The sequence below is a fragment of the Eulemur rufifrons genome, chromosome 3 (assembly GCF_041146395.1).
Source record: "Eulemur rufifrons isolate Redbay chromosome 3, OSU_ERuf_1, whole genome shotgun sequence".
In the NCBI taxonomy this organism is placed as follows: Eukaryota; Metazoa; Chordata; class Mammalia; order Primates; family Lemuridae; genus Eulemur; species Eulemur rufifrons.
Window position 1 is genome coordinate 32,756,483 of NC_090985.1, and position 22,881 is coordinate 32,779,363.

Genomic DNA, 22,881 nt, shown 5'->3' on the forward strand with positions numbered 1-22,881 from the left:
CTGCTCTACCCGGAGAAGACACAAAATTGGAGAACAAAATCTCTTAGGAGATTTATTGTATTATTAATACATTGTGCAGTAGCAAGGAACCTCAGATGGCACATGGGGGCTGTGAATGGTGGGTGTGCTAACAGGGACAGAGAAGGAAGGAATTATGGATCCAGAACAGGAAAAATTAAGTGTATAACTGTGATTTGTTTGACTGGAATTTGTCCTAATCTGTGCTCTAGCTGGAGCTGGTAGACATTTTTCTTGCTTCTGAGTCTCCTGGCTTAAGCCCAGCAGTTCTCTGCTTGGGTCCTGCGTTGGTGCTAGAGGCTGCCAGTCGGATGGGTAGAAATGTTGGATGAGTGGCTGGGGTAGGATGAGAGGAGGTCAGCTTGGCTGTGGGAACACTGAACCCAGAGTCTAGGGCCCTTGGCCCATGGTCCAGCTGTGCTGCTGTCCAACTGTGCGGTGGAGGAGCCACTGCTCCAGGCCTTGTTTTCCTTAACTGTGATCTTGGTGAGTCACATGAGCTTATTTCCCTGGTCCTCTCCAAATGGGGACTATGTCTGATTTGTCTTCCTTGTGTGGCTCATGTGCATGAACACACTTCACAGATGTTTCTTCGGTGGTGAGAGTTTAGCTGTTTTTAATTGAAATCAGTCATGGAAGGATTGGGGAAGTGGAGAACCAATGTAGAAAGAAGCATGACAACAGAGCATGGGTGAGAAGAGAGCTTCAACGTGGTATTTCAGGAAAGGTGGTCAGCGTCACGTTAAGACTAAAAAGCAATGGACATCTAAGTAGTACCAGGCTGATTCTAGGATCATCGGTAGAAAGGCAGTGGCATAAATGCCTTGCCTGTGTGTTTGACGCCCCTGTGCTATAGTCGAGAGGCTGAGAAATCGCAGCTGCAGCAGGCAGGCCACATGGGGGGCGGGGGTCTGGTGTTTAAGATAAGCCCCTAGATTGCAAGCTCGCCAATTGGGGATTGGAATCCAACACAATGGCCAACTTATTTTTTTAAAGCCAGCTCAAGACCATGGAAAGAATTGGTTTAGGATTATGTGTTGCCCCAAGAAGAAGAGTCTTAGGCTTTAATTGAAGATCACAGGTGGCTGCAGGTGCCAGACTGTGGAGTTGGACATCTGAGGCTCAGCTGAGAGCCCATCTCCATGTTTAGTTTAATTCATAGATTTCCCCCATATGTCTTACAGCATTGAGCAATTACAATATGTATCCCCACATATGCATACATGCATGAAGGTTTTTTGTGATGGTTATCAACTATTAAGTGAGATGGAGCATGCATAAGACTCAAACTTGGTTGTAGGCTCCTGCTACGTTTATAAATCAGCCACATCCCAACTGATGCTCTGAGATTCATCTGCTTGTTCATCCTTTCATTCATTGATTCACCAGTCATCATTTAGTGCCTGCTGTATTCGTACAATAGCCACTGGAGGTGAGGGTGGGAACATCTAATGATAAGTAAAACACAGCCCCCCTTCCCCACCCCTAAGAGGCTTGGTCTAGAGAGAGCACCTGATAGGATTCAGATGATGCCTAGTGCTTAGTAAGTTCTTGCTAAATGAAAGAATGAATGAATAAAGACATGAATGAAGCCATAGATACCCCGAGGGAGGGCCCCTAACTCAGCGTTGGATGGGGGTGTGTCAAAGGAAACATCTTAGTAGTGTGATACCTGAATTGTTTTGGTCACTCTCATTCAAGAAATAGCAATTGACTTTCTCCCACGCACCAAGCGGTGTGCTGGGCTGTGCTGACAAAGTGGGAAGCAGGGTAGACGCGCCCTCAGTGATGGGAGGGAGGAAGGTCTGGGTTACAACTGACAAGGATCCCACTGGCTACTGCTAAGAGAAGGGGTGGCTCTGGAGGAGGAGGTAATAGCAAGACCAGTTAGGAGGCTGTGGCAGTGAGCACCTGCCTTAATTCTCATTTCAGACAACGGGCTACAAAGGCAGAGTTTCCTTCCTATAGCTTTCCATTCCCCACCCCTGAGCCCTAACTGCTCAGACTCTGGCCACTTTTGTGTCTCTTCCATGTAAACATCCTGCCCCCATCAGCAGGCTCCAGATAGAATCTGTTTATAGTCAACAGCACACATGGTTTCCAGAGCCAGACAGACTCAGACTTTAAATAACTCTGGGCTCAGTCAGTCACTAAGTCCTGTTGATTTTACCTCTAAAATAGCTCTTGACTCTCCCACTCTGCCTTTTGCCCAAGGCCCTGCCTTCTGGCCCTCATTATCTCTGGACAGTCACCAACATGTCTGGAAGAAGTTCAGCCCTTTCTTCCTAACAAGTAAGCTTATCATTTTGCCAGGGTTGTAAAGATACCTTGGTGATTGTATCAGTTAGCTTTCTCTGCATAACAGACAGCCCCAATCTTAGGACTTTAAAACAGCAAGGATTTATTATTCCTCCTGACTCTGTGGGTTGATGGGCATTTCTTCTGGTCTTGTTGGAGCTTGGCTGGGGTAGGATTGCCTATGATGGCCCCACCCATGAGCCTGCGGCTGGGATGCCTCTCTCCAGGTGGTTTGTCCTCCTGCAGGACGTTAGCTCAGGCCTGTTACTGTGGCTGTAGAATGACTCCCAGCAGCCAGAGGGGAACTTCTAGGCATAAGCACTTTGTAAGCCACATGTTTATTTATTTGTGCCACATTTGCATGTTGTGCTATTGGGCCAAGTAAGTCACATGGCCAAGCTCAGATTCAAAGGGTGGAGAAATAGACTCCACCTCCTGTTGGAAGGTCAGGCAAAGCCACATGCAGAGGGGTGTGCGTGCACGTGGCCTGGCAAATCGGGGCCACTGCTGCACTGTTGGTTACGATGAAGACTTCGGGACCAGCGGGAATGGGGATGTTCTCTGTTGTAGTCTGGTCCTGGCCACTTACTGCCCTTGTCTTTCTGGGCAAGTTGACTCACATAAGCTCTCTAGCCTCTGCTGCCCAGCCACCGTATGGGACAAAGTGGGACCACCTCAGTGATTTCAGGGGAGGATCGGATGAGGAAATGCACGGTGTGCGCGTCTCAGGGCTGGGGACCAGCCAGAGCTGAGAGATCCTGCTGATCTTCCTGCTCTCCGAAGAAGCCTTCAGAGAGCACTGATCTCAGCCTGATTTATCCCTCTTCCTGATCTCACGCTTTTGTTAATACATTCATGTCTTACATGTTTCTTTTTCCTTGTCCCTGCAGACACTTTCCTCAAGTTTTTGCCAAGCAGCTCTCACTAGCACTTTATTCCAGGAGCTGCTAAAATGATCACCTCCTCTTTAAATTCTTCTTCCAGACTGATTTGGTCATTCCTTCCTCAGTTCCCCTCAGTGTCGCTCGCTCACCTCCTTGTACCGCATTGCCCTGCACTGTTCGTGTGTTTGTCTGTTTTCTCCGCCAGGCTGAGCTCCTTGAGGGCAGAAGTTATGACTTTCTCACTTCCTGTCCTGGCTCGTGGCTGCCTGTGTATGGAACAGAACAGGTGCTTGTTTAGAAAATATTGATGGATAAATAATTGAGCGAGTGAGTGGAACAAGTGCGTGAATGTCTTTTCATTATCTTGAGTCATCTTACAAAGACAGTGGATGAACTAAATGTCAAAACTGACTTAGATGTTTGTCCTTTTCCCTTCTAGCTGATACCATCTTCAGACCCCAACTTCCTGAACTGGAAATGCCAAGGAGAGGGAATTAGTGCCACCAAGAGCTGTAGTGAGCAAATGCTTTGAGCCTTTTGGCCAGGACAATCCCAGCTGTGGACCAGAGATGGACATCGCTCAGCCTATTGAGGTAAGTGACTACTCTGTCCCCAGCACGAGGGGGGTGTGCTGTCTTTTCTGGTTCCTTCTGTGGATGACGTTGCAGAGGTAGGGCAGATGTTCCCTGTTTCTTGGTCTCTTTGTGACGTGGCCTGTCTCTCCCAGAGGTAGCCCATAAAGACGAGTGCCCATGGAAGAGAAATACATCCTCCCTCAGGGGAAAAATGCAGACCTGTTCGAGTATCAAGCAGCCTCTCTTTTTCCTAAAAGGAGAGCTTTTTGAGCTCTCACGAACACCGGTAAATAAAAACCTGGATTGGGAGCATCATTTGATGACAAGTGCCTGTCATCCCAAAGAAGGCCTAGTGTTTCTAGAGCAAGCATCAGCAAACCGTGGCCTGTGGGACAAGTCTGGCCTGGCCTATTTTTAAATACAGCTTCGCTGGCACACCGCCACGCTCATTTGTTCAGGTATTGTCCATGGCTGTTTTCACACCGCGACAGCAGAGTTATTACCACAGAGTGTAGTGTGGCTGAATGGCCTGAAATATTTACTCCCTGGTCCTTAACAGAAAAAGTGTGGCAACCCTGGTCTAGAGCTGAGCTGTCCACGTGGAGCCCCTCCATATGGGGCCATTGCAATTTTAATTAATTAAAGTTAAATAAAATTACATATTTAGTCCTCAGACATGCTTACCACATTTCACATGCTCAGTAGCCAACCTGTGACTCACTGTGTTTATTGCTACTGGGGTAGCATTGCTTCTGGGCCATCTGGAAAGTGTGTGTGTGTGTGCACAGATGCGTGAGATATCCGTAGTACACACATCAGCCACAGTACACGTATCATCCAGATGACTTCTAAACTGACCTGTCTATATATTAAACCCACCATGAGTTCACTGATGACGCTGGAACATTGGGAGATTCATGTCTGTCTGAATGACGGTGAGCAGTCACTCCACTCCCACTCTCAACACCACCACCAGCCACCACGTTTGTTACGCTGTCATCAGGCCAGGTTCCAGACCTTTCCCTTGCTGGTATTGCTATAATAACGTCAACCCAGTGGCCCAAGTACAGACGATGAAACCAGGACTGTGAAGAGCTAATTAACTTGTGCAAAGTGAAATTAACTTGTGCGACTAAAATGGCAAGCTTACAGTGAGCACCTCTTTGCCTGTCAGCTTTTGATCAAGAGGCACAGGGAGACACCACTGTCCCAGGAGAGAAACTAGAGCAGAAGGTGGGGGAAGCATTTGTCCTCACTGACCAGAGGTCTCTGGGCCTCCTGGCAGCAGGCCAGCCAAAACACGTTGATGGACACCGTGTCCTTCATTGCCCGGGAACCATGTGCATGGTCTGCATCACTCTGACGGAGTCCTGTAAGGGAGTATGTGCAGGAGCACGTGGCAGTGAGTGAACACGCATATGCGTGTGAGGGTTTCCGTGGGAGTGAGGGCTGCCGTCCTGTGCTTGCAAAGACCTTGATCCAGTCGAGGGTGTAATTATAGAACTGGGCTTCTCCGTATAGGGAGCATTTCCTCTCTTGCAGTGGGGTTTTTTGAGAGAGCTGTTTCAGCATGGAGGCCTTAGTGTAAACACATTTGCATCCCCAGATCCCAGCAGAACATACCCAGAATGTGCACTTGATCACGCTGGCTTCGTGCCGGCATTGACGGACGCTTCTGAGCTCCTTCAGTGGGCCAGGCACTGTTCTAGTCTGACAAAGGTCCTAGCCAGGGATGTGGAAGGGGAAGAAATCCCCAGCAAACAGGGAAAATATCCATATGAGAGGCAGGGGCAGGGCACCTGGGGGAAGACACAGCACGGGTGTGCTGATGGTGGGGGGGAGTGTCTCCAGGAGATGTTTCTGGAACCAAGTCACACTGCTGATAGAAGATAACAGCAGGGAGGCTGTAGATCAGAGGACAGGCAGGGACTGATTTTCTCCCCTCCAGGGGGCTGTGGCCTCCCACTAAGAGCCAGACCTGTTTTCCTCCCTGGCAGAGTCACATGCGTGGACACTGTCTCTCAGAACGCAAGCATTTCCTCCAACGAAAAGAAATGTTATCAGCTGGCCCAGAGAAGGACAGCAGGCTGGGGCATTCTGATTAGATAAGAGGACATCCTGGCCATCATTAGATACTCAAATGGCGGCAGTGAGGAGCTGGTGCTGATAACCCTTAAGAAAAGAGCAACAGTTGCAGGAACAGGGGGAGGGCAGACCTAAGCATCTGAAAGGCTAGCGGGAGGGGGAGGCTTCACTTGTACAGGGTGATTTTAAGGACAGATCCAAATGGAATGAATGGAGTGAAGAGGGAGCGAGCCTCCCATGCTGGCTTGTGATTTACCTTCTTTCCTCGTCATTCATTCATTCATTCGTTCATTCAGCAAATACTCTTTGGGTGACTTCCAGGTCCCTGGCACTTTGCTGAGCCCTGGAGGTCAAACGGAATAGGACAAGAGCTATGTCCTCAAGATGGTAATAATTTAATGGGAAAAACAGACACATTAACAAACCAGTGGAATATGCAGGTGCAGTTCTGGTTCTGTGGGGCCTGAAGCTTGTACAGTTTGGGAGTCCTCTTTAAGGAAAAATAATACAAAGTTGTGAATTTATAATAAAATGCAAGCCATAGATAAGTGGGGTACAGCTGAGGGGCTTGGGGGCTTAATAGGGAGAATGCCTTCTCTCTCGGGGTATCTGGTGCCTGCTGGGGTGAACTGGGCACAAGCGGGTGTGTCCTGCCAGAGGCAGTGGGAATACTGGTGCTCTCTAGTAGGGTGGACTTACTCCCCATCTGGGACCTCTGAGTCCTTGTTCTTGGGCTTAGGGAATAGGGCTAAAGAGCTCTGGCCTTAGTGCTGCTGTGATTCTCAAAGGCACTTTCCTTTGAACACAGCCAGTTCTGCAGGCCGACCTAGTGGTCCCACTTGTGGGACTGCATTCTAAGGAATCAGCTGAACTGGTCATGTAGGCTGGTGGAATGTTTGCAAGGCCACTGTGGGTCAGATGCTTTTCTAACAGCCCCACACACATTGACAGATTTAACCCCCACAGCTGCCTTGGGAGCTAGCTGCTGTCATTTCCCCATTTTACAGATGATGGAACCCAAGGCACAGAGTGGTTAAGTAACCTACTCACTGTCACACAGCTAATAAACACAAGAGCTGGGCTTTAAAGGCATTTGGCCTATCTCCAGAGCCCCATCCACTTCCTGCCTAATTTTACAGCAGTCCACTAGAAACACTTCGAATGGCCAAGATTAGGAAATTGGCTAAATAAAATACAGCCATAGAATGGAATAATGTGTGTTTGATCCGTACAGAGTTTCTGTCAGCGTGGTGAAATGCTTTGGTTATTAGGGATGAAGGTGGGATGCCTCATTATGTGTGCCCAGAGACAGCAAGACTAAGTGTTAACAGTGCTTGGATTCCCTGTCCATATTTTGTACCCTCTCCTGGACGGTTGTAACAGCCTCGTTCATTCACACATCCATTCAACAGGTTTTTATTGAGTGCCTGACACTGGGGATAGAGTGTCACAGAACAGAAACGTGGTTTCTGCTGTCACGGAGCTTACCGCCTGGCCTGCTCTTTGCTCTTGCCTATACTTTCTTCCTCCCTAGTGCATAAGATCTGTCTTCCAGAAGCCCTCAGTGGTTCCCCAGGGCCCTCAGACCCAGCACCCCCACCCCTCGGCACCTGTTACCTCATCTGTAAAATGGACCAGGGGACCCACAGACCTTCCGCAGTTCTGAGTGTAGGCTCTGCTCAGTTGTTGGCCAGAGGCTTTGCAGTCGTAACTCTCATCATTACCATCTTCTGGAAAGGTCGGGCCCCGGCCAGCTGCAACCACGGCAGCTAGCAGCAGGAAGTGCCTTCCCTGGGCACTCAAAGATCCAGCCCTGGTTGACAGCCGGGCCAGAGGGAGAGGAAGCAAGAGTGCTGGATTCATAAGAACAAACTTGGAGATGACTCTGCTGCTTGCCTGCTATGTGATCTTAACTTGCTGGACCTTGTTTTCTTGATAAAATGGGGCCAGTCCCGTACCCCGGAGGAGGTGGACGCTGCAGAGATGTACGAGCTGTAGCGGGTTCAAGAAAGTGGACCTGGAGTTAGTTACAAGCCTGGCGCCCTCCCATCTGCTTCTCCCCAGCTCTAGGAGCTTGGGCGAGTATTCCACTTCTCTGAGACTCAGTTTCCCCATCTTGTAAGAGAGGAGGTAATGATAGTACCTACTTGCTAGGGTTTTGTGAGGATTAAATGACATGATGACTCAAAAAGCTGGGCACGGTGCCTGGCTCATAGTAAGTGCTGAGTAAATTACAGACATATTTGTCACTGTGATTTATAGCTGAGCCTCACGGTGCAGGAAATGATGAACTGCAAGGACAGGAGCCAGGGTCTCCCTCCCCGTCGGCTCGGGAGGCTGTCTGCCTGCAGCAAAGACATGCTTCCATGAAAGAATGGACTTTCCAGGGTGAGCCACTCTAGCCAGGGGTGCCTTGGTGACAACACCAGTGTCACAGGAAGAGAGGGACCACCAGAAGCCCGTATGGAAATTTTCTGTGTTGCTAGAAGCCAATCCCACAGACTGACCCCTTCTCAAAAACTAATTGTTATTCTAGTTATGCCTAACTGATAAGTATTTGTGAGCTGACAGATAACCTGTGTTCTTGAAGAGCATCCCATTGTGTCCTTCCTCCTTTCAATGCCCATAGGTCTTACGGCCCTGGGACAGAGTGCAGAACCTACAGCAGGACAGACAAGGCTCACCATGACCTGGGCCCCCCCCCCGCCCAAAGCCCCAGCCCCTCTCTGCTGTCCCTGCCCCACCCCACCATCTGCTAATCACAGAGTCCTCACAGCATGGACCCTGCAGTTGGGCGGCCTGAGTTCCAGTCACACTGTTGATTCTTACCGTGCCACCCTAGTCACAGTGCCCTCTCTTAATCTCAGTTTCCTCGTCCACAAGATGGACAGCATAGAGAACAATAGCACCAACCTCGAGGATTGAACAAGTTAACACGGGCGTACCTCTGCAACATTTCGGGTTCCATCACAGACCACTGCAATAAAGCCAATATCACAATAAAGCAAGTCACACGAATGCTTTGGTTTCCCAGTGCATGTAGAAGTTACATTTACACGGTACTGTAGTCTATTAAATGTGCACCCGTGTTATGTCTAGAAAACAATGTACATACCCTTAATTAAAAAATACTTCATTGCTAAAATATGCTAACCACGTGAGCAGATGCCATTGGAAAAATGGTGCCGATAGACTTGCTTGACGCAGGGTTGCCAGAATCCTTCAATTAGTAAAAAACAAAACAAAACAAAAAAACCAAAAAAAATGCAATATTTACAAAGTACAGTGAATCGAAGCACAATAAAACTAGGTATGCCTGTATATGCACAAGTGCTTAGAACCCTGCGAGACATATAGCGATCTCCAACATCCAGGGTTGTATATAAGATACATAGACATATATGGCTGTGGATATAGTCACAGACACACCATAGATACAGCCTGTGTTCCCATCACCCCACACGAAGTGCCTGTCATGCCTCTGGGGCTTGGTAGGTGAACTTTGTGTATGCTGTTCTGTACCTGGAATGCCTTTCTCTGCAGCCTTTCTGGTGGATCATCATCCCTTCTTCCAAACTCAGCCTGAGGCCCCACGTGTGGTGACTCACACCTGTAGTCCCAGCTACTCGAAGGCTGAGGCAGGAGGATCACTTGAGCCCAGGAGTCAGAAGCTACAGTGAGCTATGATTGTGCCACTGCGTTCCAGTCTGGGTGACAGAGCGAGACTCTGTCTCTAAAAACAAAAACAAAAGCAAAAAAAGCAAGCATCACTTCTTCTGGGACACTTTCCCCACTTTCCAGCCCCCAAATCCCCTGTATGTGTCTCCCTTTCATTTCACTGACCCCACTCTCTTGCTGAGAATGGCCCACGTGCCTGTCCATCTCCGCTGTTAGGCTGGGAGCTCCTTCGTCATTGAACTTCCTGGGCCATGTCCAGCTTTGCGTCTCCAGCACTTAGAACGGCCATCTGAGGCAGGCACCGTTGGTCCACTGGCTGTCTCAGCCACCCAGAGCCAGCCCAGCTGCTGGTTTGATAAACATGAAGTCTGACTAGCTGGCCACTCTGCTGGCTGGACACAGGCCTGGGCCCCATTGGGGATCACTTCTCTCCTCTTCTACTTCCTCAGCCTTTGACACCTCCTCCTCTGACCTCTGTCCCCAACTTTTAGAGAACTGGAAATGGGAGGGCCGCATGTCTGTAGGCTCATGGTCCTTTAACTTTGGGAGTGGCCCCCTTCCCTGCCTTGTGTGCCGACCAGAATACAGAATACAGAATACCTTCTGTATGTAGATCTTCATGCCTCTGATTAAGTTAAGCAAACACACCCTGCCAAAATGGCCCTGCTCTTTCTGTTATGGGCGGCTAGGGAGGAGGAGGAGGAAGGAGATGGGAGGGAAGCCAAGGCTGGCCTGTCTGAAGTCCATTTGACAAGCTCCTGTGCTGTTTACTCTATCCACAGGCCTGTGCAGGAAGACCTGAGCATTTTGTTCAATGCTCTTCATGTAAATACTCTCACAGGCACTAAAAATATCCTTTATGCTAGAGGACTGGCCGTCAGAAACAGAGAAGGAAGGGAAGGCTTTGGGGCTGGGGAGATGAGCTTGCTTCTTCTCATGGTTGAATAGAACGGGATGGGCTCCCTGCAATTTGCAGCCTCAGCAGATGGGCAGACATCTAAACGGAACCTCCTTGCAGGCAGAGACCACTTCCTTCCCCACTGAATCTTTGGTACTTGGGTCAGGAGGGGTCACTCAGGGGGTGTTTCTGGAATTGCCCTGAACAGTTATGCTACAGGGTTGTGGCGTATTTCATACTTCAGTATGGCAGTACCATATTTAAGTAACCGTCCCTCTCTGTTGCTGCTTATTTGTATGTAATATATATCAATGCATCTAATTATCGTCATCATGATAAATAGCACTGTGTTGCCTTGAGCATATTCCTTCATTTGAAATATGTCCTAGGAATAAGTTCCCAGGAGAGAGACACTGAACATGTTTTGAGGGTTCTTGCCACCTGTTACCCATTGTGGCTTTGCTGTGGAGGAAAGTCACAGGGAGGAAGGGAGGCTGGCACAAGAGCTGGAACACGACCCCTGCTGAGACTGGGGAAGGACGAGTGCGAAGGCCGGGGCACGGCAGCAGTGGGCTCATGCCATGGGCGGGTGGATCTGCCTTCGGCGGGGCCCAGTGTCCAGGTCAGGAGGATCAAGGGGTGGGGAGGGGTGGTGGCGTGAACGAAGAGACAGGAAGTTCAGGCAGAGGTGCTCACTCCTGATTTCTTGGGGGCTAATTGCAGTGATAGAGCTGGTGGGGGGTTGCACCCTCACAGCTGTGTGTAGGCTGGACTGGAGCCCCTGGCGCAACTGAAGTCGTTTGAAAAACTGGGGCCTTGGCAGTACACAGGGGAAAAGTAGCACACTCAAAGATCATGAAATTCTGGATTTCTGCAACATCTACAGTGCATTTGCCCTGGTCCTCAGGGTGCCACAGCCTTGAAGGATTTTGCAGAACTCTAGGGTTTGAAGGAACCATGGGTCTCCATGGAATCCAGAGTGCCCTTGGACTGTTAGGGGTTCCCTGAATCCCAGCACCCAGTGGTAATCCAGACACCCATGGCTCCTGAGCAATTCCACTGAAGAAAAACAGTCAAGAAAGACAGATTAACTTACAGACACTTCATCAGCTCTGACCCGGGACTTAATCAGTGCCTTAGCGGTTTGAGTGAATGAATATGGAGCGAGGAAGGGACAGGCAGAAGTATCCTTTTAACGCTGTTCTTCTCAGTCCCAAATAGGGTCTTGCTCCACGCTGGGGAGGGGCATGTTGGCTATCCCAGCACCTGGGGAGTCGTCCAGCATTTTGCAGGTGGGGGCCAGGGGTGCCACACACCTGCATCAGGGCACGAAGAAGGGTCCTGGAAAGTTGCCAAGATTGCCCTTGTCAGTAACCCTGCTGGACACTGGGACATAGAGGAGCTGCATGCTGTGGTGTCACACAGCAGCCCTCACACTTTGGGGGCTTGGGACCGACCCCTTTACACTGTTACTGCGGATGGTTCCAGTAGCTTTTGTTTCGTGGCATTTATCTATTACGTGGCATATTCGATATTAACATTGAGGAATTATTTAAATATTTATTACTTCATTTAAAAAAATAATAAATCCATCATGTGGTAACATAAATAACATTTCAGTGAAAAATAACTACTGACCAAAAGCAAAAAAAAAAAAAAATTAGTAAAAGTGGTATTGTTTTACAGATCTCTTTAATGTTGGGCTTAACGGAAAACATCTGGGTTCTCATCTCTTCTTCTGTATTCAGGCCGTTGTGAAATCAGCTGTCATTTCCTCCGGGAAGCTCCACTGGGCACATACATGAGAGAGAAGGAAAGTACAAAAGCCAATTATGAAAGTGGCTCTGACATCGTGCGTTCCCTGGAAGGGCCTCGGTGACCGCAGAGGTCCCTGGAACATAATTTAGGAACCAAAGTGCAGTATGAGAATGTGGCGTTTGAAGCCGGCTGCCTGGTGGGGGTGGGGAGGGAGGGGTCGTGTCCCAGGTCCACTTGCAACCAGTTGAGTCACCACAGGCGAGATATTTGACTTCTCTGTGCCTTCGTTCCATCCTCTGTAAAACGCGGTAATTGTTATGGTCTGAGACGCAGAGATGACCACCTAAAGACCGAATTGAGCCGAATCAGAGTCTCTATTAGCTGGCCAGCGACTACCCTCTGTACTGCCCAAAGGCGGCACAGAGAGCAGCAGCAAGCCTTTGAAACAGAAAGTTTTTATATTGTAAGTTTGTGGGTGGAAAATTATTAAGATTGAGCAAGCATGTGTGCAAAAAGCCTTGAGTAAGCATTATATCATTTTCTTATCTTTGGTGTAACAGGATCTGGGCAGTTTGGGCTCTGGGCCATATCTTGTTCACGCAAAACGTGAGTGTTGGAATAGCTTCATGCAAACCGTGGGGGCTGTAATCATTTTACGCAGAACATGGGTGTTGTAGTCACTTAGGAATATCTGTGTTGGGGGTACTATCTTGAGTAAGCAGGAGCAAACAGGTTTACAGTAGCAGAATGGCACTGCCGATTAATGATTTTTTGGCGCGAAACTCAGGCTGTAACTGGTACCTGCTCACAGATTATTATAGAGTTAAATTAATTAGTATTATACAGCTCACAGAACAGAACTATGTACATATTAAATGCTATGTAAGTTATGTATCTAAATCTATACATATATACATACTCTATACACATGTGTAGGTTATGTGCACACATACATCCTGGGTATATATACTACATGTGTGTATAAATGTATATGTACTATATATCATATATCACTACACATTCATGTGTATTTATGCTGTATATTACATATGCTACACATATACTAAAGCCAATAAAAAATTATAGGGAGTTACTGTAGCAAAAGTCACCCATTTCACATCATTCCTAAGAGTCAAACTATTTTAAGAGCCATTTCTTTTTGTGCCCTCACCAAGAGTGAGGGAATCTGTGGGGACAGCCACCGTTGTGCCCAGGGTGCTGCAGAGCATAGTCGTCCATGCAGGAGCCCAGATGACAGACCCGCCATCGGGGCCCCAGGGTCTGCACACCCGCCTCACCTCTTTGTGTCCCTGGAGCCCCAGATCAAGGGCTGGGTGGGTGACCACTCCTGGTCGCCATCCTAGTCTTCTCTTCCTCTATTTGCTGGTGAAGAATCTGTCTTTTTTTTTTTTTTAATTTCAGCTTATTATGGGGGTACAGAAGTTCAGGTTACATACGTTGCCCATGTACCGCCTATCCCCCCAAGTCAGAGCTCCAGGCGTGTCTTCTGTCTTCATTTGGCTGCCTGATCCCGAATGTCTGGCTCCGGGCACCACAGAAATCAAAGAAGGAACCTACAGCTCTGGCCCCAGAAAGTCCCCAGGAAGTCCCCAGAAACCCCAGGCTGCTCCTCCTCTCACACAGGGAGCCTTTTCCTGAAATGCTTTTTGTCTGGAAGCTCTCAGTGTGAGCTTTACAAAGCATATGCATTCCCTTAGCCTTTGAAAATACACATTGGTTAAAAAAAAAAAAAAAAAAGCCTTGGCTCCCTCAGTCTGAGCACAGCAGCGTTGGAGCCCTGGGGCTAGGAAGGACTTCGGAGGCCGCTTGCTCTGCCCTGCAGCGAGGTCCTTGGTATGCCGCTCACCCGGGAGGCGTTCTGGAGAGATCTAGGCTCAACAGGTCTACAACAGAGCTCACATATAGGAGATTCCATGGCAGGCAGGAAGGTGATAAGTGCGGGAGAAAGAGAGGGAAGAGGATTTGGGAGTGTTGGCAGTGGAGAGGGCAGGGCCGGCCAGGCTGAGAAGAGCGAGAAGAGCGGAGACTTGAGGTGAGCGTGTGTCCAGGGGGTGTCCGGGGAGCTGCACCCAGCGGAGGGGACAGCCACTGCCAAGCACCAAGGAGGGAGGACTGTGCCTGGAGAGCCTGAGAGCAGAGAACACAAGAGCCTTGCAGCCAGCGAGGGGCCAGTAGGTGAGTCAGAGAGGAGGGGGAGGCAGCCTGGGGGGCCTTGTTGACTGTGGGGACACTGTGCATTTCTGCGGGTGACACTGTGCCTCTTGCCAGACTGCAGTGACTTCTTATTGCTGACTTCCTAGGCTTCTCTGGGAAACCACCCCAGAGCCCATCACGGGGCCTGGAGCCTCTCTTCCCCGTACCCTGATGTCCCATGTCCCCCTCTAGCCTGGCGTCCCCAGCTTCTCATGGGAGTTAGTCCATCCTCCCTCCCATCTGTCTGCCCATTAGCTGGGCCTTTCGATTTTCTATCCCACCAAATGGGACAGCCGGTTGGTCTTTATTTTCATGACCTTGTACCTTTGTTTGGGAGCAGCACCCCCAAACACCCTGAGGCCCGTCTCTCCATCAGAACTGCTGACATTCTCTCTGGCCCACCTTCTGCCTGGCGTTTGCCTGTCGGATTCCACCACTGGGCGCTACATTCCACAGGGCGAGGACTGTGGCCGCCTCAGAGACTGAGGCCTGGACTTTGTCTGCATCCCCTGGTGCGCCGCGCCGTGGCTAGAGAGGGCCAGAAATGCACTCCCTGGCTGCTCTGTTCCGCCAGTGGGGAACCGTCACTCAAGCTGCATATGTCTGGCCCAGCACAGCACTTGAGTGTCCCCTTCGGCTCTGCTCCGCCACCGTGCGCTCTGCCCGACCTGTCCTATGTACTAGTATTTATTGCAGCACCCCATGCATCTCTGCACAGGCTGATCCCTTTGCCAAGAACACCCTTCCCTGTTTCTTCATCTAGCAAGTATGTCTGCTGGCCCGTACTAACTCAGCGCAAGGACCACCTGCATTGGGACACTGTCCCTGCTGCCCTGTCTTGGTGACATGTTCTCATCTGGCCCCATTGGACCGGGAGTGTCTGGTGTGCCTGAAGCTGTGCTGGGCTCTAAGGCAGCGAGGATTAATGTGGCCCTGCTCTTGGAGCCCTTAGAATCTAGAGCCCCAGGCAGCAAATGTTTTCTGTCGAGGGTCAGGCAGTAAATATTTTAGGTTTTTGTGGGCCAGATCGTCTGTCTCGTGACTGCTCAATTTTGCCATTATAGCACAAAGGCAGCCACAGACAATGCATAAACAAATAGATATCATTGTGTCCCAGTAAAACTCCGTTTACAAAAATAGGTGGCAGGGTGGATTTGGCCCCTTCATTTGCTGACCCCTGGTCTTGACGCAGTCTCAGCGGTAGAGGGGGACAGCTTGTACAGCTCAGTGAACTCACTAATTGCTAATTGCTAGTGCTCCCCTCGCTGGACAGGACGCTTCTAGGGCACAGGCTATGGTGCAGTCAGCATTGCACCCTCAGTGGCTAGCACAGCGCCTGACATGGGGCACCCGGGTGTGTGAACGAATCCATGAGCAAGTGGATGGAAGTTCTAGTAATCTAGGCTCGGCCCTGCTCCCTCCCTTTAGGCACAAAGTGCTGGGGGGGTTTAGATGTGGTCTCCGGGGGCCCTGGGAGTTAAACTAAATCCCTGTCTCCAGGTGCACCATTTCTGGGTCATTTTAATGAGCTCTGGGCGGGGTTGGGCTCAGTTTCCTTGGGTTGGCTGGAGGCGGCGGGGGAGGGGGCAGGATTCGGGCTCAGTCTTCGAGCCTCTGACCTGGGAATACCTCCCTGTGGACAGCAGCCTCCGATTTCTAAGCACCCAGCCTTAGCCCGGCCCATCCGGAGTGACTTCTCCAGGGACCTACGTACAGTGAGGGCCAGGGTGGAGGGAGGTGTTGGGGTGTGAGAGCCCCAGGGGGCAACAAGCCTTCTTTCTTCTGGGTCTTCCTGGGCTCTGCGCGGCCATATGCCAGGGTTGAGTCCTGACATAGACTTCTGCAGAGCCCCACGCACACAAGTACTGTTCTAAGAGCTCCACACACATTATCTCATTTAATTGTCACAACAACCTATGCAGTGGCCATCGTCATTATCCTCATTTTTCCCAGTGCAGACTGAGCCACAGGTAAGTTACTTGCCTGAGGTCACCTGGCAGCTCGGGGCAGAGCTGGGATCTGATGCTGGCGTCTGACTCCAGGGCCCTTCCCACCACCATCATTCCAAGCTGACACACACTGGAAGGGATTCGGAGCTGCAGGGAACCAGAGGAATCCATCCTACCACCCCCGCCTCTCCTCACCTCAGCCCCTTTTCTCCAGATGAGAACATCGTTACACAGAGAGCTAAAGTCATTTGCCCCAAATCACACAGCATTAGTAGGGGCAGGATTTGAAACTGGGCGATTCGATTCCCAATTCAATGCTTTATCCACAGCCCACGCTGCTGCCTTGGCTTGGCACCTGTAGCCAAAGAGGCAAGTTCTCTCCCTTCTTCTGCTCTGCCAACCTCACCCCCACAGTAAAACAACCCCTCACCTTGTCCTTTGTTAAAAAGCAGCCGCTGCACCAAGAAGTGGCCATGCTAATGTGAACTTTAGCAGGGATGGGTGCCCTGGGCCGGGGCTTGGCTGGATCTGGGATGAAGAATCAGTGCTCAGGTGTGCTTGGGCAAGTCCCCTCACCTCGCTGACCCTCTGTTTTCTCGTCCAGTAAGTGGGGATACAGGCCTGACTTGGCTGAGTTGTTCTGAGAGCTGAGTCCAGTGACGCGTCTGCGTGGCCGCCTGTCACACAGCCCTCTGCCTGCAGCAGCCGCGGCCTGGCCTCCTGCCCCGGCTCCCTCGCCCACCCTGCACCAGGAACAGCAGTGCATCCCCCCTCCCCCCTGTGCTAAGCTGCAAAACTCCACCCAGTGACTCCTCTCCTGGACCACCACTACAGGTCCTCTTGTGCAGCATTCTAAGTCCAGGAAACCACACTGGGCTATTTCCACCCCAGGCGCCGTGGCAGCTCATTTTTTGTTCTTGGCACTGTAATTGCAGGGTTTTACGGCGGTTTCTCTGTTGCCTGAAAGCCCCAGCATTTTCTTCATTTCTCCCTGACTTGTAATTGCATCTCAGGAACGCACAGGCCACTGGGCCCCTGGCTCCTTGGTGGCTGCCTTCTTCTCTAGAGACAGATGTCTGGGTCAGATGGGAGACATTGGCTGGTGGAAGCAAATTATATAGTTAGACAAACCCCTTAGTGAGGCCTGCATATGGATTTGGTGGCTCTGGGTGGTTGCTGAGCCTTAAGCGTCTTCATCAACTCTTTCTACTTCCCCTCTTTTTGATCTAGAATAATCTGTAGGAGCCCAGACTGCGGGCTCTGGCTGGGGAATGAGTGATGGTGGAATGCACAGCAGAGGGTGAGGGGCTCTGGTTTCTGGGAGACTCCAGGGCTGGGTAGAGTTCTCATGTTTGCAAAGTGATGCCCTCAGCTCCAGAGCTGGCCACAGTGCAGGCTCTCCAGAGCCCGGGCCAACCTTTCCAATTCAAGCCTACCTTTGTGGGCTGAAAGAGGTGGCAGAATCCACTCACCTGCAAAATGCTGATGTCACCTGAGGCGATAGTGTGGCCTGGTGTTCAGGAGCTCTGTCTCTGCGGAACACTGCCTGAGTCTGCGTCCTGGATCTACCACTTTCTACCTGGGTGACCTTGGACAAGTTCTTAACCTCTCTGTGTTTCACATTTTTATATGAAAAATTGGGATAACGATGGCTCAGTCAGCTTTCAGTAAGCTTAAGAAGTAGCTATTTTGTTATTACCTCCAGCTCTCTGCTTGAGCTGAGAGGGCCAGCTGGAGTCAATATATGGGAGTGATTAAGCAGGGGGTGTATCAGTCAGTTCTTGCTGCATAACAAACAGCTACAAAATGGCATACGAGCATTCATTTTGATTTCATGGGTCTGTAGGTCACATGTGGTGGACCTGGTTTAGTCTGGGTTAAGGTGGCCCCAGCTGGAGGGTCATAGGCTGCCTGAGGCATGTTTTTTTCATGATGGAGGTCAGAAGCTCCCAGAGGGACAGGCACATGAAGCTCTTATGATCGTGGTTCTGAGCTGGCACCCCCATACTTCTTCCCCATGCCATTGGCTAAAACACATCACAAGGTCAAGCTTAAGAGCCACAGGGTTAAAAATGTATCCTCCTTCCGAGAGACAAGGCCCCAGGGTCGGGTCCCTTAGCCCCATCTCTTGCAGCTCCCATATCAAGTCTCCTCCCGGCCTGTTGGTGCTTGGTCCCCAACCAGCCGTCCTTGCCTGTGTCCTAGGGACTTTGCGGCACACACTCCTTTTACTTCCTCGCAGGCACACACATGCACACAACACACCCTGGCCAGCAAGCAGCTCAGAAGACTTTTTTTTGAGTGGTCATAAGTCTGTTACCTAGAGATGGGGCTGACCCCTTGCAGGACTCCAGGTAGGTTCTGAGAATCCCATTAGAGTTGGCCGTGCACTTGACACAGCAGGAGAAGTGGCTGTCCTTGCAGCTCCTCCTGTTTATGGCAGGACCCTTCTAAGTGCTCTACATAATCTCCTGACCCGTCCTTGCATTGCCCCTTTGAGGTAGGTGCCAGTTCAGCATCACTCTCCTCACTTTACAGAGGAAATGAAGGCACAGAGAGGTTAAGTGACTTGCCTGAGGGTGCCCAGCAAAGATCTGGCAGGGCCAGATTCAGACTCAGGTGGCTTGGCTGTAGGGTCCACGTGCTTAACCAGTAGCCTTTACTGTCTGAGTGTAGAGGGAGCAATAACCACGTGCCTATGTGACTTGTGCTAGGACAGGGGAGGGCATGGGGGTGTGCCAGGATCTGTTTGTAAGTCCAGCCTGGACTCCCCCAGTCTCCTGTGTGCTCTGTGGTGTTTGGGCGACTGAGCAGCCTCCCAGGAAGAGCTTTGACACTTCACGCCCCCGAGAGCCCTGCAGCTCCCCTCTTGGCAGGGGAGAAGGGGCAGGCCCCTCCCTGCTCTCCAGGGCCCGGAGCAGGCCAGGAATGACCGAGTAGGCAGGGGCGGGGTGCGGCCCCATCTGTTTGGAATTAGATGCACATTGAGCACAGTTGGCCGGAAACTCCCTTAAGCCTGAAAGCTGAGTTTGGAAACATTGTGGCGAGTGTCTCCCCCAGCAGAGCTGTCTCTCCTCTGAAGATTCCGTCCCTGTCACTTCCCTCCAGTGCTCATTTTTCCAGCACCTTCTCTGTCCTAGGGTGTGGGGATAGACACTGAGAGACCCTTGCCCAGCGAGCGTGGTAGAGGACAGAGATAACCACGTGCTGGGGAGCAAGAACGGAGAGGGGCTGTACGCCACGGAGGACAGTGGTGACCAAACAACAATAATGGAATTTAGCGTGTACTTGGAGGGTGCCAGGTGCTCAACATTTTACCCTTTGGGTCAGTGTTAGGTTTGTCTCCAGTTGATGGATGAAACCTGGGCTCCCAGGGGCTAAGTAGCAAGATCCTACAGCCACCGGGTGACTCTGCTGTGCTTTCCCATGCCAGCGCTCCGCTCCGGCCCCGTGGGCCAGCTGTGGCCCGAGGTCCTCCTCCTACTCCAGGAGTCAGATCAGAAGGCCTGAGGTTCCACTTCCTGCTCTGCCCCATTCCAGCTGTGTGGCCTGGGGCCAGTCCCGGTGGCCTCTCTGAGCCTCAGACCCTCAGCTGTGACTTGGAATTGCAATACTTTCCCACAGGGGTAGAGATCAAACCACACCGTGCCTGGGACAGTGCTTTGAAGTAAAGAAGTGTGAAAGTGCCTGCCTTCCCACAGCCAGCTTCCCTGTGGAGCCTCAGAATCCGGGGACAGTGTCCCCGAACCCCCACTCCGAGGAAGCCATGTGTATTTTTAAGTTTTAAAAATTTTGCTGAGTCTGCATTTTCACCAGCCTCTCACCTTCTCTTTCTTGTTGATTTCCTATATTGCTTCCTGTTTTTTTCTCTCTGCTTTGGGCGAATCCTGGGATGGCTCTCCCGTCATACACGGCCCTGGGGAGAGTGCTCAGGGCAGTGACTTCTGGGAGGCGTCCCTCCAGGACTGGGTTGCTGTGGAAGATTTTAAAGGTGTCACCATTAAAAAAAAAATTCTTGTTCAGTAGTTTTATTTTCCAGCCAGGAAAGTAGACTATGAGCACTGAAGAAAATCCTGAAAAGAGAAAAAAGTATAATATGCCAGAAAAAAAAACAAAAAAACCCACAGAAATATCCCTCTCAGAAAGTACCCATCTCAGTATTTTAGGTTGTTTTCTTTCACTATATTTTACTTCCTCTGTGGTTAAAACACACTGAAATTGCAATGCTAATTCTGAAGTTGTTTCCTGTTTTTTCCCCCAGTTTAACAGTATAGCTGATACTCTCCCACGTTATTTAAAATTCTTCATGAACATTATTCATGATGCAGAACTTTCTGTCCTGTAACAGATATTTGAACATATCATGATTTGCTTAATGATTTTCTTAATGTAGAGCATGTAGGAGCTCTCTAACATTTCGCCATTAAAAATAACATGATAAACATCTTTAGGCACAAAACTGTACATTGAGCCATTTCCTGGAATAGATTCCTAGAAGGCGAACTACGAGGTGGGAGCACAGAGCACTTTCTGAGGCCTTCAGTGCTCCAGGTGAACGTCCTTTTGCTCTAGACTGAAGGCCGCGGTGCAGCAGGCTGGCCGGGACCATGACTGGCAGGGGGCTCGTGTTTCTGCTGAACAGAGATCAAAACCCACGTGCCCCTGACTCAGGAAGGGTACCAGATGGGCCCATACTCAGCATCTTACCTTGATGACTTGCATGATGCTATAGGAGTCCCGATGATCTAATTAAGTTTCACCTGAAGCTGAGACAACAGGGAACTCTCTGAAGGCAGAAGTGTCAGGACACAGAAGCTTCCATGGTGCCGGAAGAGGAGCTGTTTTCATCAAGATGGACTATATACATAGAATATATACATAGGTGCCTGTGCACACCACACCCCACTGCACACTCTGTCCCCAGCACCAGTCCCTACCCTGCGTCCCCCATGTGTGGCCTTAAGGACAGCTGACACATTCACTTCTATGCTTATTCTCTGTCTCCCTTAGAATTTAAGCTCTGTTCATCTGTTTTGTTCCTTGCCGTAGCCCTACCCCACCCAAAACATTACCTGGCAGTTGCTCATTAAATGTGTGTTGAATGAATGAATAATGAATGGGAAAAATTGTAAATACCCTCTGAGGTCCCCAAACGTGATCGTCATGATTGTTAGAAGTAACAATACTTGCCTGCATTCATTTATTGACTTCTTAACATGGGCCTGGCACACACCTCCCAGGTAACGCTGTTATCCTTAAGGTGACTCTATTGTTGTCCCATTTATTTCCTGACTCCTGCCATCTTGACATTATAACAGAACATTTCCCTATGCTATTTTAAGTTCTTTGTGAACCAGAATCTTTCTTCCTTTAACGTACATAAGAACATCCCGGAATTTGCGTGATAGTTTGCATAGTTCTGGTATTTACCCAGGAGTGGCATTGCACAGGCTGAGTACGCCTGTATGTAACCTGCCTTAGCGCCACCAGGGGGTTCCTGGAATGGCTAAGGAGTTCGCATTAGCAGGGCAAGAGGCCCATGTCCGCACACGCCCGCCAACACTTGGCATCTGGTGCCTTCTCATTTTTGCCAGGCTAATCGGTGTCAAGCGATGTCTCATTCTGTTTTCATGTGCATTTCTCTGATTGCAAATGAGCCCCACCCACACCTCTGTGCCTGCCCTGCCCTCAGCCTGGCCCTAAGCCTCCCTTCCCCCACCTCACGCTGGCTCCCTCTCTCTTCTACTTGCCCTTCAGAATTCAGCATCTGTGGACAGACAGTTGCCCCTTCAGCAGACTCTGGTCCCAGGCCTCTTCTCTCCACTCCTCATCTGCCATTCTAGGATAGCGGGCTGAATTTGTTTATAAACTCGACTCCAGAGTCTCACACTGCTGGAATCAGAGCCTACTCCAGCACTTTCGGGCTGTGCAGCCTCAACCAAGGGCCTTAACCTCTCTAAGCCTCAGGTTCTTACCTGCAAACCGGAGATTAAAAATAGCACCTCCTGGAAGAGTTTTCCTGGGAGTTAGGTGAGATAATCTATGCCAAGTATTTGGCACATAGCATGACCGAGCAAATGGTAGCTTTTGGGCTTTAGAGTCCTTGGAGTCCTTTGTCATTACGTTTATGCAACTGGCCTCCAAGCCTGGGAGGCCTCCTGGCTGGGGCCACCTTTGCTGCATCCTTGTATTCCCAGCTGCCAGCAGCGCTGGGCAGACAGTAGGACCCCGACCAACTCATGTGTGTCAACCTTGCTGGAGGAGATTTAAGCCTCAAATAATGCTCGAGGTGCCTTTTAAAATGTCTTTTCCAACCCTGAAATTCTATGATCAGGAAATTACCAAGGAAAAAGTTCTCCTTGCGAGGTCCTTTCTAAGGTTTCCAAATGGGGCCTTTATTACAGGCAGCAGGTAATTATAGGAGGCTGCAGCCACCGAGGAGAGCTCCTTGTGCCTGATGGCTGGTTGGTGCATTTCAGAGGCTATCATCTTTCTGCTGACCTGGGGATCGGACTCCTGGCAGA

General features: G+C 50.2%; 1 protein-coding gene across 2 annotated transcripts in view; it reads left to right on the forward strand.

Moving 5' to 3' along the window:
• ST3GAL1 (ST3 beta-galactoside alpha-2,3-sialyltransferase 1) overlaps positions 1–22,881 on the forward strand; it is an 89,716-nt gene that overhangs the window by 16,172 nt on the left and 50,663 nt on the right. The window contains exons 2-3 of one of the 2 annotated variants that reach the window (XM_069465394.1): positions 3,406–3,540; positions 3,640–3,793. The gene's annotated coding sequence lies outside the window, so the exon portion shown is untranslated. The remainder of the gene's footprint in view (positions 1–3,405; positions 3,541–3,639; positions 3,794–22,881) is intronic. The other variant, XM_069465393.1, reaches the window with a different exon arrangement.